Raw genomic sequence first — 13,839 nt, 5'->3', positions numbered from 1 at the left:
CGCAGAAACCAGTGTGGGACATGCGACGAACGTATCCGTTAGGACATAGCGGCGGATATGGCGTTGAAGAACCATGGCAGCGGACGATGGACGCGAGGGCCTTTGTCAACAAAAATGGCTCTGAGCACTATGGGACTTAACATCTGAGGTCATCAGTCCCTTCGAACTACTTAAACCTAACTAACCTAAGGACATCACACACATCCATGCCCGAGGCAGGATTCGAACCTGCAACCGCAGCAGCAGCGCGGTTCCGGACGGAAGCGCCTAGAACCGCACGGCCACAGCGGCCTACGCCTTTGTCAACAACGAGGGCCTTTGTCAACAACACAATATTCCCTGCATTGCCTCTACTGGGCGTCTGACCATATCGGTTGGACCCTAGACGACTGGGAAACCGTGCTCTGGTCAGATGAGCCGCAATTTCAGTTGGTAAGAGCTGACCGTGGGGTTAGAGTATGGCGCGGACCCCACGAGTCCGTGACCCCATGTTCTCAACAAGGCACTGTGTAAGGTGCTGGTGCCTCCATAATGGTGTGGGCTGTGTCTACTGTTCCAACTGAACTGATCATTGACTGGAAATGGTTACTTTCCGCTACGTGGAGAGTAATTGCGTCCATGTTCAAGTTCCCAAACAACGACATATTTTGATGGATGACATTGCCCCGTTGCATCTGGCCAAAATTGCTGTGAAATGTGCGTCAATGTGGCAGCAGACGACCATCGCGATTGTCTTTGCCAACAGCACAACATCGCCTGCAGCGCGTCTCCTGGGCTCGTGACCATATCCGTCGGACCCTAGACGAATGGAAAACCATGGGCTGGTCAGATGAGTCCACATTTCGGTTCGTGAAAGCCGATGGCGTGGAACCCACAGATCCATGGACCCACCTTGTCAAGAAGGCACCGTGGTGTCTCCATAATGGTGTGGGCTGTGCTTATATGGGATGGACTGGGTCCTCTGGTCCAATTGAACCTATCATACAGGGTGTTTCAAAAATGACCGGTATATTTGAAACGGCAATAAAAACTAAACGAGCAGCGATAGAAATACACCGTTTGTTGCAATATGCTTGGGACAACAGTACATTTTCAGGCGGACAAACTTTCGAAATTACAGTAGTTACAATTTTCAACAACAGATGGCGCTGCGGTCTGGGAAAGTCTATAGTACGATATTTTCCACATATCCACCATGCGTAGCAATAATATGGCGTAGTCTCTGAATGAAATTATCCGAAACCTTTGACAACGTGTCTGGCGGAATGGCTTCACATGCAGATGAGATGTACTCCTTCAGCTGTTCAATTGTTTCTGGATTCTGGCGGTACACCTCCTGGTCTTTCAAGTGTCCCCACAGAAAGAAGTCACAGGGGTTCATGTCTGGCGAATAGGGAGGCCAATCCACGCCGCCTCCTGTATGTTTCGGATAGCCCAAAGCAATCACACGATCATCGAAATATTCATTCAAGAAATTAAAGACGTCGGCCGTGCGATGTGGCCGGGCACCATCTTGCATAAGCCACGAGGTGTTCGCAGTGTCGTCTAAGGCAGTTTGTACCGCCACAAATTCACGAAGAATGTCCAGATAGCGAAATGCAGTAATCGTTTCGGATCTGAAAAATGGGCCAATGATTCCTTTGGAAGAAATGGCGGCCCAGACCAGTACTTTTTGAGGAAGCAGGGACGATGGGACTGCAACATGGGGCTTGTCGGTTCCCCATATGCGCCAGTTCTGTTTATTGACGAAGCCGTCCAGGTAAAAATAAGCTTCGTCAGTAAACCAAATGCTGCCCACATGCATATCGCCGTCATCAATCCTGTGCACTATATCGTTAGCGAATGTCTCTCGTGCAGCAATGGTAGCGGCGCTGAGGGGTTGCCGCGTTTGAATTTTGTACGGATAGAGGTGTAAACTCTGGCGCATGAGACGATACGTGGATGTTGGCGTCATTTGGACCGCAGCTGCAACACGGCGAACGGAAACCCGAGGCCGCTGTCGGATCACCTGCTGCACTAGCTGCGCGTTGCCCTCTGTGGTTGCCGTACGTGGTCGCCCTACCTTTCCAGCACATTCATCCGTCACGTTCCCAGTCCGTTGAAATTTTTCAAACAGATCCTTTATTGTATCGCTTTTCGGTCCTTTGGTTACATTAAACCTCCTCATTAGTTATGTAATCTATCCATCTAATCTTCAGCATTCTTTTGTAGCACCACATTTCAAAAACTTCTATTCTCTTCTTGTCCAAACTATTTATCGTCCATGTTTCACTTCCGTACATGGCTGCACTCCATACAAATACTTTCAGAAACGACTCTCAGAAACTTAAATATATATATATATATATATATATATATATATATATATATATGTTGTTAACAAATTTCTCTCCTTCGGAAACGCTTTCCTTGCCATTGCCAGTCTACATTTTATATCCTCTCTACTTCGACCATCATCAGTTATTTTGCTCTCCAAATAGCAAAACTCCTTTACTGCTTGAAGTGTCTCATTTCCTAATCTAATTCCCTCAGCATCACCCGACTTAATTCGACTACATTCCATTATCCTCGTTTTGCTTTTATTGATGTTCGTCTTATAACCTCCTTTCAAGACACTGTCCATTCCATTTATCTGCTCTTCCAAGTCCTTTGCTGTCTCTGACAGAATTACAATGTCATCGGCTAACCTCAAAGTTTTTATTTCTTCTCCATGGATTTTAATACCTACTCAGCATTTTTCTTTTGTTTCCTTCACTGCTTGCTCAATATACAGATTCAATAACATTGGGGAGAGGCTACAACCCTGTCTCACTCTCTTCCCAACCACTGCTTCCCTTTCATGCCCCTCGACTCTTATGTGCGTTTGGCGTCATTGGCCCTTACAGGGCAGGTCCGGCCGCCTTGGTGCAGGTCTTAATACATTTGACGCCTCATTGGGCGACCTGCGCGCCGTATGGGGATGAAATGATGATGAAGACAACACAACATCCAGTTCCTAAGCGGAGAAAATCTCCGACCCGGCCGGGAATCGAACATGGGGCCGTAGGACGGCAATCCGTCACGGTTACCATTCAGTTATCGGGGCGGACATAGGCACCTAGTAAAGTCAGAACCTCAAACGGCCTAGATGGTACGGGAAAGTGCGGAGTACAACCGAAGAGCCGCTATTATCGAAAGTCTGGCGCTGGGCGTTCGCCCACTGAAATACTTTGATAGGTGTCATTTTAGTATTTAGTACGAGGGCCGTTCAGAAAGTAACCTCCGGTTGATTTAAAAAAATACACCAAGTTAAATAAAAATATTTTAATATATACATCTTACAACTACATCTTTGCACTATTTTTCTACATAGTCTCCATAGCGATTGAGGCACTTATCGTATCTCTTCACAAGCTTTGAAATTCCTTCTGCATAAAAATCACCTGCTTGTGCCTGGAGCCAGCCTGTGACCGCATCTTTGAGCTCTTCGTCGTCATCAAACCGCTGTGACCCGAGCCATTTCTTCAAATGCATGAAGAGGTGATAATCACTTGGCGCCAGGTCTGGGCTGTAAGGTGGATGGTTGATAACGTCCCACTTGAAGGACTCAAGAAGGGCCGTTGTTCTGCGAGCAGAGTGAGGACGGGCGTTATCGTGCACACGGCGTTTGTTCTGTATAGCCCGTCGTAACTTTTTTATTGTTTCACAGTACACGTCTTGATTAATGGTCGTACCACGTTCCATGAATTCAACCAACAACACCCCTTTGGCATCCCAAAACACCGTTGCCATCAGTTTTCTGGCAGAAAAATCTTGCGAGGCTTTTCTTGGTTCGGTAGGCGAATTTGAATGTGCCCACATCTTTGATTGTTCTTTTGTCTCAGGGTTCACGTACTTAATCCAGATTTCGTCACCGGTCACGATTCTGTTTAACAATGGTTCTCCTTCGTCCTCATAACGTGACAGAAAGTCTAATGCAGAGGCCATTCTTTGAGTTTTGTGGTGGTCGGTAAGAATTTTGGGCACCCATCGTGCACAGAACTTACGGTAACCCAATCTTGCTGTCACTATCTCGTACAAGAGAGTCTTAGAAATCTGTGGAAAACCAGTAGACAACTCCGACAATGAGAAACGTCGATTTTCACGAACTTTTGCATCAACTGTCTGAACGAGTTCGTCAGTCACCAATGATGGTCTACCATTCCTCTCTTCATCATGAACGTTTTCTCGTCCACTTTTAAATAAACGTACCCATTCACGGACAACTCCTTCACTCATAACTCTTGGTCCGTACACGGCACAAAGCTCACGATGAATAGCTGCTGCAGAATATCCTTTGACTGTAAAAAAACCTTATGACAGCACGCACTTCACATTTGGCGGGGTTTTCTATTGCAGCACACATTTCAAACTGGCACAAAAACTAAACTAGCGCAGGTACGACGTTCACTCGACCACGGCTTGATGCCGACTGACCTGTTGAGTGCGTGAACGCACAGATGGCGTCGCTACTCCACCCACAACCCGCACTGTGACCAATCGGAGGTTACTTTCTGAAGCGCCCTCGTATAATAATGTCATGTCTTTGCTGTCGAGCTGTTACATGTGAGCGAGCAATGATGTTGTAACCTGTATCTCAGGTTAACATCATCTTATGGTGTGCGCGTAGGCAGTAGCAAATAGTGGTTAGCTGTGTTACAGTGAGGAAGTAGTTGTAATGTTATGTTTCAAATGTAAAGTCTCACTTTATCGATGTGTTTAATTACGATAATTAGCCGGCCGTTGTGACCGAGCAGTTCTAGGCGCTTCAGTCCGGAACCACGCTGCTGCAGGTTCGAATCCTGCCTCGGCCATGGATGTGTGTGTTGTCCTTAGGTTAGTTACGTTTCAGTACACTACTGACCGTTAAAATTGCTACACCACGCAGATGACGTGCTACAGACGCGAAATTTAACCGACAGGAAGAAGATGCTGTGATATGCAAATGATTAGCTTTTCAGAGCATTCACACAAGGTTGGCGCTGGTGGCGATACCTACAACATGCTGACATGAGGAAAGTTTCCAACCGATTTCTCATACACAAACAGCAGTTGACCGGCGTTGCCTGGGCAGCTGTACCTGTACACGCCATCCAAGCTCTTTCACTCAATGCCCAGGCGTATCAAGGCCGTTATTACGGCCAGAGGTGGTTGTTCTGGATACTGATTTATCAGGATCTATGCACCCAAATTGCGTGAATTTGTAATCACATGTCAGTCCTAGTATAATACACTCCTGGAAATGGAAAAAAGAACACATTGACACCGGTGTGTCAGACCCACCATACTTGCTCCGGACACTGCGAGAGGGCTGTACAAGCAATGATCACACGCACGGCACAGCGGACACACCAGGAACCGCGGTGTTGGCCGTCGAATGGCGCTAGCTGCGCAGCATTTGTGCACCGCCGCCGTCAGTGTCAGCCAGTTTGCCGTGGCATACGGAGCTCCATCGCAGTCTTTAACACTGGTAGCATGCCGCGACAGCGTGGACGTGAACCGTATGTGCAGTTGACGGACTTTGAGCGAGGGCGTATAGTGGGCATGCGGGAGGCCGGGTGGACGTACCGCCGAATTGCTCAACACGTGGGGCGTGAGGTCTCCACAGTACATCGATGTTGTCGCCAGTGGTCGGCGGAAGGTGCACGTGCCCGTCGACCTGGGACCGGACCGCAGCGACGCACGGATGCACGCCAAGACCGTAGGATCCTACGCAGTGCCGTAGGGGACCGCACCGCCACTTCCCAGCAAATTAGGGACACTGTTGCTCCTGGGGTATCGGCGAAGACCATTCGCAACCGTCTCCATGAAGCTGGGCTACGGTCCCGCACACCGTTAGGCCGTCTTCCGCTCACGCCCCAACATCGTGCAGCCCGCCTCCAGTGGTGTCGCGACAGGCGTGAATGGAGGGACGAATGGAGACGTGTCGTCTTCAGCGATGAGAGTCGCTTCTGCCTTGGTGCCAATGATGGTCGTATGCGTGTTTGGCGCCGTGCAGGTGAGCGCCACAATCAGGACTGCATACGACCGAGGCACACAGGGCCAACACCCGGCATCATGGTGTGGGGAGCGATCTCCTACACTGGCCGTACACCAGTGGTGATCGTCGAGGGGACACTGAATAGTGCACGGTACATCAAAACCGTCATCGAACCCATCGTTCTACCATTCCTAGACCGGCAAGGGAACTTGCTGTTCCAACAGGACAATGCACGTCCTCATGTATCCCGTGCCACCCAACGTGCTCTAGAAGGTGTAAGTCAACTACCCTGGCCAGCAAGATCTCCGGATCTGTCCCCCATTGAGCATGTTTGGGACTGGATGAAGCGTCGTCTCACGCGGTCTGCACGTCCAGCACGAACGCTGGTCCAACTGAGGCGCCAGGTGGAAATGGCATGGCAAGCCGTTCCACAGGACTACATCCAGCATCTCTACGATCGTCTCCATGGGAGAATAGCAGCCTGCATTGCTGCGAAAGGTGGATATACACTGTACTAGTGCCGACATTGTGCATGCTCTGTTGCCTGTGTCTATGTGCCTGTGGTTCTGTCAGTGTGATCATGTGATGTATCTGACCCCAGGAATGTGTCAATAAAGTTTCCCCTTCCTGGGACAATGTATTCACGGTGTTCTTATTTCAATTTCCAGGAGTGTATATTTGTGCAATGAATACCCGTTTATCATCGGCATTTCTTCTTGGTGTAGCAATTTTAATGGCCAGTGGTGTAGTTGTAAGTTGAGGGGACTGATGACCTCACATGTTAAAGCCCATAGTGCTTGGAGCCATTTGATTTTTGAATTAAGATGGTTATGTAATGGTGACTGATCTGAGAAGGAGGAAGTGTAATGGAATCTTTTATTTACGTGAATAGGAATTATAAGGTAATTTTTTTGAAGTCACTCTTTTACTGTCCGAACGCCATTTTTCACCTACTTTTAGAATTTTTTAATTGATCATGGTTTTTTTTTTAAAGTAGAAAAGGATCCAATTGTGTTCTGAAAAAACTTGGATTTGCAACTAACAGAGAACTCACTGCACCTCACGAGTACCTCTGTGTAGATACAGTAATTTGCAGCTTCAGCATAGCGGCGCGAAAGACAGAGCAGTATTGCAACGCATTATCCAGATTTGCGCAGAATAGAGGTCGTGTGGCTAGGGCCTCCCGTCGGGTGGACCGTTCGCCTGGTGCAAGTCTTTCGACTTGACGCCACTTCGGCGACTTGCGCGTCGATGGGGATGAAATGATGATGATTAGGGCAACACAACACCCAGTCCCTGAGCGGAGAAAATCTCCGACCCAGCTGGGAATCGAACCCGGGCCCTTAGGATTGACATTCTGTCGCGCTGACCACACAGCTACCTGGGGCGGACAGAATAGAGGTAAGGAGGAAAGATTGTGATTTTTTTATTTTTATTTATACAATCAGGGCCAGGTTAGGTCATTCAGAGACACATATTTTCTGTGTTGTGTATCACTTTTAGTTCTGGGATCTGGGATCAGTTTTACAAAACTAATTAGCGTAGGTTTTATGTCAAAGTTCATTATTCAGACAGTTTACAGTGTTCAAAATTCTTGCAATCAGATCATTCACTTTATCAGTGTTAAAGGCTTGCCTCCTCATTACGACGAGTTATCTATTACGATTCATTATTACTTCTGCACAGCGCTTATTAATCAAAACAGAGTACGTCAGTCATATTTTTATTGTCTAAATCGAAATTGTGGCCAAAATAGTTCCAATGGCTCTGCGTACTATGGGACTTGACATCTGAGGTCATCAGTCCCCTAGACTTAGAACTACTTAAACCTAACAAACCTAAGGACAGCTCAGACATCCATGCCCGAGGCAGGATTCGAACCTGCGACCGTAGCGGTGCGCGGTTCCAGACTGGAGCGCTTAGAACCGCTCGGCCACAGCGGCCGGCTATTGTGGCCAAGTATAATGCTTCGGAGAGGTCTGGGGAAGGTTCCGCTAACCCGGCGAGGAAACCTCATTCGAGGAGACACGTGTCATGAACTGCGGCAGTCACCGAAAAGGCCCATCAGGTGACGATTTCGGAGGACCCGGGGCAATCGCTGAGGAAATTGGCGTCAGTATTAACGTCAGCGAGCCAACGTCGGATAGGAGAGAAGGACCTCACACGGGCCATTTAGTCCAAAAACTGGCTCTCACGTAACGTTGATATGTTCTGGTCAAAGCAGTTCTGGCCCCCAAAAACCGCCTGCACCATATTCAATATTAAACCCTGAAACTAATTCAGACTCGTCCTCAGAAAAATGAAAAGGAGTTCGATTAGTTTCAGCCAAACAAGAAGCAAAACAAATGAGCCCCCTCAACTACTATGTTTGGAGTGGAAAGAGTTACGACTAAGACGAGACACCTTTATGTCGCATCTTAAGGAACGGCTGTCGAAGCAGCATGAAACGTCCCCTTAGAAAAATTATGAATTACTGTGCTGGTAAACTTCTACGTTATTTGATACAAAGACAGCTGAGTAAAACTGAACGTACTCGGACAGTTCTCTCTTTACTTATTCTGATCATCACTAAACTGACACACAATATTTTTTTAGCGCGACGCAATCTGACTTTCAATAATCCCCACAAAAGAATGGCCCTGACTAACAGTAACCTATACCTTTCATGAATTACTTACAAAAATCTTCGTTACTCGAACTACTGCAATACAGCGAGTGCCACTACTGCCAGTTAAATAAAAAGTTGTAACTACTGAAGGCACTAACTACTGATAGGCATAGTTAGCAAATGAAAGATTTTGATAGAGAGCAAACAATGTTTTTACCCTAATCCATCTTTCTGATGGACACACGTCCAGATCGTCCGCTCTCAAAATTCTGCAATCTCTCTCCCCACATCCACCACTGCTGGCGGCTCACCTCCAACTCAGCAACGCTACGCGCTGTTCACATCCAACTGCCCAACAGTACACAAGTGAGTCCAACCAGCCACAGACTGCACACAGCACAGTCAGTGATTTTCATACAGAGCGTTACGTGTCGTTCATCATCATCATCATCATCATCAGCCAATTCAATCATTAAATGATGTGGCCTCTTCGAGTCGTGGATTCAGGTAGGCTTCTCCAAGTGGGACGGTCTTGGGCAGTTCTCTGCCAGGTGTCCCATCTGTCTGGTGGTCTTTCTCTAGGCCTCCGGTGCTCTCTCAACTCCGGTACTAGCTTCGTCCATCTGTTGTCTTTTCTTCTTGCGACGTGGCCAGCCCACTGCCATTTCGAGGAACCTACTGTCTCTAAGATGTCATTAACCTTCGTCACAGACCGGATGTCATCTTCCCTTTTCCTGTCCTTTCTTGTATAGCCCAGCTTTGATCTCTCCATGGCTCTCTGTGCTGTCCTAAGTTTCCCTTTTGTAAATGAGTTCAGTGTCCATGTCTCGCAGCCATACGTCATCACAGGAAGAATGCATTGATCAAATACTGCTTTCTTCAGATTTACTGGCATTTTTGATCTGAATACTTTTGAATTCTTCCCAAATGCTGGCCAGCCATGCTTGATGCGTCGATAGATTTCTGGCCTTATGTCTCCCTTCATATTTATAATCTGGCGTTACCAACATAAGAACCTAAACAGCCTATTTAGAAGCATCGCGAATACGGAAAGCGCTGTTTTAAAGACTGCCTGCGATTGCTTCAGGACAAGACCGGAGCCGGTCACTGCGGCTGAAGGAGGCAACATCGAGTAATGTTACTCTCGAATGATATCACCATTTATATGTGAAATGATTTTCATTATCATTTGTATCCCGTTTTAATAAAATTGCTTTTCAAAAACGTTTCATTTGTCCGTATTTCCTCTCCTCACCCTTTATGCAGCAGTTTCTATATTACTAACCGGCTAACCCCGTTCCAGTTGCTGCATCCCTATCTAACGGCAAAAAAAATTTGACTTTCAATATTTGATATCACTCCGTGCGCGGTAGTTCCAATATGCCGCGCACGAAAATGCCATTTTTCAAGGGTTCATATCTCGAGTTCTATTCATCACGGAGATAAAGGGGTCAAGTGTTTTGGATAGCCCACGCCCCAGCGACGATTTGTATACGTATCAGAAGAACGGACATACTCTAACTACCGTACAGAACAGGGCCAAAATTCACACATGACACACTTACGGCCGGCCGCGGTGGCCGAGCGGTTCTAAGCGCTTCAGTCCGGAATCGCACGACTGCTACGGTCGCAGGTTCGAATCCTGCCTCGGGCATGGATGTGTGTGATGTCCTTAGGCTAGTTAAGTTAAAGTAGTTCAAAGTTCTAGCGGACTGATGACCTCAGATGTTAAGTCCCATAGTGCTCAGAGCCATTTGAACCATTTTTGAACACACTTATTCAGTGCCAGGCGAAGTGAGGAAATCGGTTGGTTCTTTTGCATTAGGTGTGGTCTAATAAGGTCAACCTTAGGTGCCTTATAAAAGCACCATCCGTTCATGGGTCCTCAGAAAACACCGAAGAACCATGATTTTTTGGTGCGAAAAGTACCTATTATGGGGATGGACAATTCCATAATTCCTATCCACGACAGATCGTCGAAATTTTTGCCATATGTTCATAGGATGATATTCTATAGGAACTTCGAAACTTTTTTTTTAGATAGCATTATTCGTTTCCGAGATCCAGAGGTTCAAAGTTACCGTACTGATGCAGAAAACCGCAAAACCGGTTTTCAGCCGTTATATCACGGTGGATCGCCACTACCTAAACTACTAACCCTAGCGGTAGGTGGATCAAAACAAAATGTCCAGACACTCTGTGACCAAAATGGTACTGAAACAGAGGATGACAGACTAAACGCCGAAATACTAAATGTCTTTTTCTAAAGCTGTTTCACAGAGGAAGACTGCACTGTAGTTCCTTCTCTAAATCGTCGCACAGATGACAAAATGGTAGATATCGAAATAGTCGACAGAGAGATAGAGAAACAATTAAAATCGCTCAAAAGACGAAAGGCCGCTGGACCTGATGGGATACCAGTTCGATTTTACACAGAGTACGCGAAGGAACTTGCCCCCCTTCTTGCAGCGGTGTACCGTTGGTCTCCAGAAGAGCGTAGCGTTCCAAAGAATTGGAAAAGGGCACAGGTCATTCCTGTTTTCAAGAAGGGACGTCGAACAGATGTGCAGAACTATAGACCTATATCTCCAACGTCGATCAGTTGTAGAATTTTGGAACACGTATTATGTTCGAGTATAATGACTTTTCTGGAGACTATAAATCTACTCTGTAGGAATCAGCATGGGTTTCGAAAAAGACGATGATCGTGTGAAACCCAGCTCGCGCTATTCGTCCACGAGACTCAGAGGGCCATAGACACGGGTTCCCAGGTAGATGCCGTGTTTCTTGACTTCCGCAAGGCGTTCGATACAGTTCCCCACAGTCGTTTAATGAACGAAGTAAGAGCATATGGACTATCAGACCAATTGTGTGATTAGATTGAAGAGTTCCTAGATAACAGAACGCAGCATGTCATTCTCAATAGAGAGAAGTCTTCCGAAGTAAGAGTGATTTCAGGTGTGCCGCAGGGGAGTGTCGTAGGACCGTTGCTATTCACAACATACATAAATGACCTTGTGGATGACATCGGAAGTTCACTAAGGCATTTTGCGGATGATGCTGTGGTATATCGAGAAGTTGTAACAATTGAAAATTGTACTGAAATGCAGGAGAATCTGCAGCGAATTGACGCATGGTGCAGGGAATGGCAATTGAATCTCAATGCAGACAAGTGTAATGTGCTGCGAATACATAGAAAGAAAGATCCCTTATCATTTAGCTACAATATAGCAGGTCAGCAAATGGAAGCAGTTAATTCCACAAATTATCTGGGAGTAGGCATTAGGAGTGATTTAAAATGGAATGATCATATAAAGTTGATCGTCGGTAAAGCAGATGCCAGACTGAGATTCATTGGAAGAAACCTAAGGAAATGCAATCCAAAAACAAAGGAAGTAGGTTACAGTACACTTGTTCGCCCACTGCTTGAATACTGCTCACCGGTGTGGGATCCGTACCAGATAGGGTTGATAGGAGAGATAAGATCCAACGGAGTCGTTACAGGATCATTTAGCAATCGCGAAAGCGTTACGGAGATGATAGATAAACTCCAGTGGAAGAGTCTGCAGGAGAGACGCTCAGTAGCTCGGTACGGGCTTTTGTTAAAGTTTCGAGAACATACCTTCACCGAGGAGTCAAGCAGAATATTGCTCTCTCCTACGTATATCTCGCGAAGAGACCATGAGGATAAAATCGGAGAGATTAGAGCCCACACAGAGGCATACCGACAGTCCTTCTTTCTGCGAACTATACGAGACTGGAATAGAAGGGAGAACCGATAGAGTTACTCAAGGTACCCTCCGCCACACACCGTCAGGTGGCTTGCGGAGTATAGATGTAGATGTAGAAAAAGTCTCAAATTTCAACTGTACATTCTTCAGACATTCATTTAGGAACGCCATTTTCCCGTTCTTGAAAATCGGTATGCATTAACAAGATACACCTGAAAAACTATAATTTTTGCTTACCTAAAGTACCAACCGTGCGAATTGGCACTTTAGTAATTTCTATTCATGAAAAATCGTCGATATTTATTACCGTATCTTTTAAGATGATATTCTCGGGAATCCCTGAAACTTCTTTTCCAGATAATTTATCCCTTACCGAGATCCAGAAGTTCAAAGTTACCGTACTTATGCAGGGACAATATCCACGTAATATCTGATCTGAAGCGTAAATGTACTTTTAACTGGCGTAGTGAACTTATGCCAAGGGTTCTAGGGTCATCGCAAGCTTTCTGATGTCACAAAAGTATGTTTTAGGTTAACATTTTTTCATGAACAAAACTTTATAACGGGTTCTCTCTGTATAATGGGAATTTCACGCTCTGTCATGCCCGAAGTAGTACTACTGTGACAAAAAGTGCTAAGAAGGATCTTAACAGCCCTGAAAAGAACTTAAAATGACTGCCAAAAATATGTAACACTGGAAAGACTGCAAATCCAGTAAAATATTTCTAATAACATTTTTACTCTTTCAACATACAAATAGTAAGCCGGAGATATTCGATGAACTGCGATCGATGAACAAAACATCCAGAAAAAATCTAAAGCAAACGTTTTGTGTTAACCCTATGTTATGCGTACTTATTTGTACTTTGTATGTGTGAAAGTACACTGAAGTGCCAAAGAAACTGGTATAGGCATGCGTATTCAAATACAGAGATATGTGCCGTCCAGAGTGGCCGAGAGGTTCTAGGCGCTTCAGTGTGGAACCGCGCGACCGCTACGATCGCAGGTTCGAATCCTGCCTCGGGCATGGATGTGTGTGATGTCCTTAGGTTAGTTAGGTTTAAGTAGTTCTAAGTTCTAGGGGACTGATGACCTCAGATGTTGAGTCCCACAGTGCTCAGGGCCATTTGAACAATTTGAACAGAGATATGCAAACATCAGAATACGGCACTGCAGCCAGCAACACCTATATAAGACAACAAGTGTCTGGCGCAGTTGTCAGATCGGTCACTGCTGTTAGAGTGGCAGGTTAACAAGATTTCAGTGACTCCGAACGTCGTGTTATAGTCGCCGCACGAGCGATGAGAAACAGTATCTCCGAGGAAGCTATGAAGCGGTGATTTTCCCGTACGACCATTTCATGAATGTACCGTGAATATCAGGAATCTCGTAAAACATCAAATCGCAAACATCGCTACGGCCGGAAAAAGATCCTGCAACAATGGGACCAACGACGACTTAATCGTTCCAAGTTACAGAAGTGCAACCCTACCGCAAATTGC

Source organism: Schistocerca americana, chromosome 10 (genome assembly GCF_021461395.2).
Source record: "Schistocerca americana isolate TAMUIC-IGC-003095 chromosome 10, iqSchAmer2.1, whole genome shotgun sequence".
Taxonomy (NCBI): Eukaryota; Metazoa; Arthropoda; class Insecta; order Orthoptera; family Acrididae; genus Schistocerca; species Schistocerca americana.
This window is presented reverse-complemented; position numbering follows the sequence as displayed.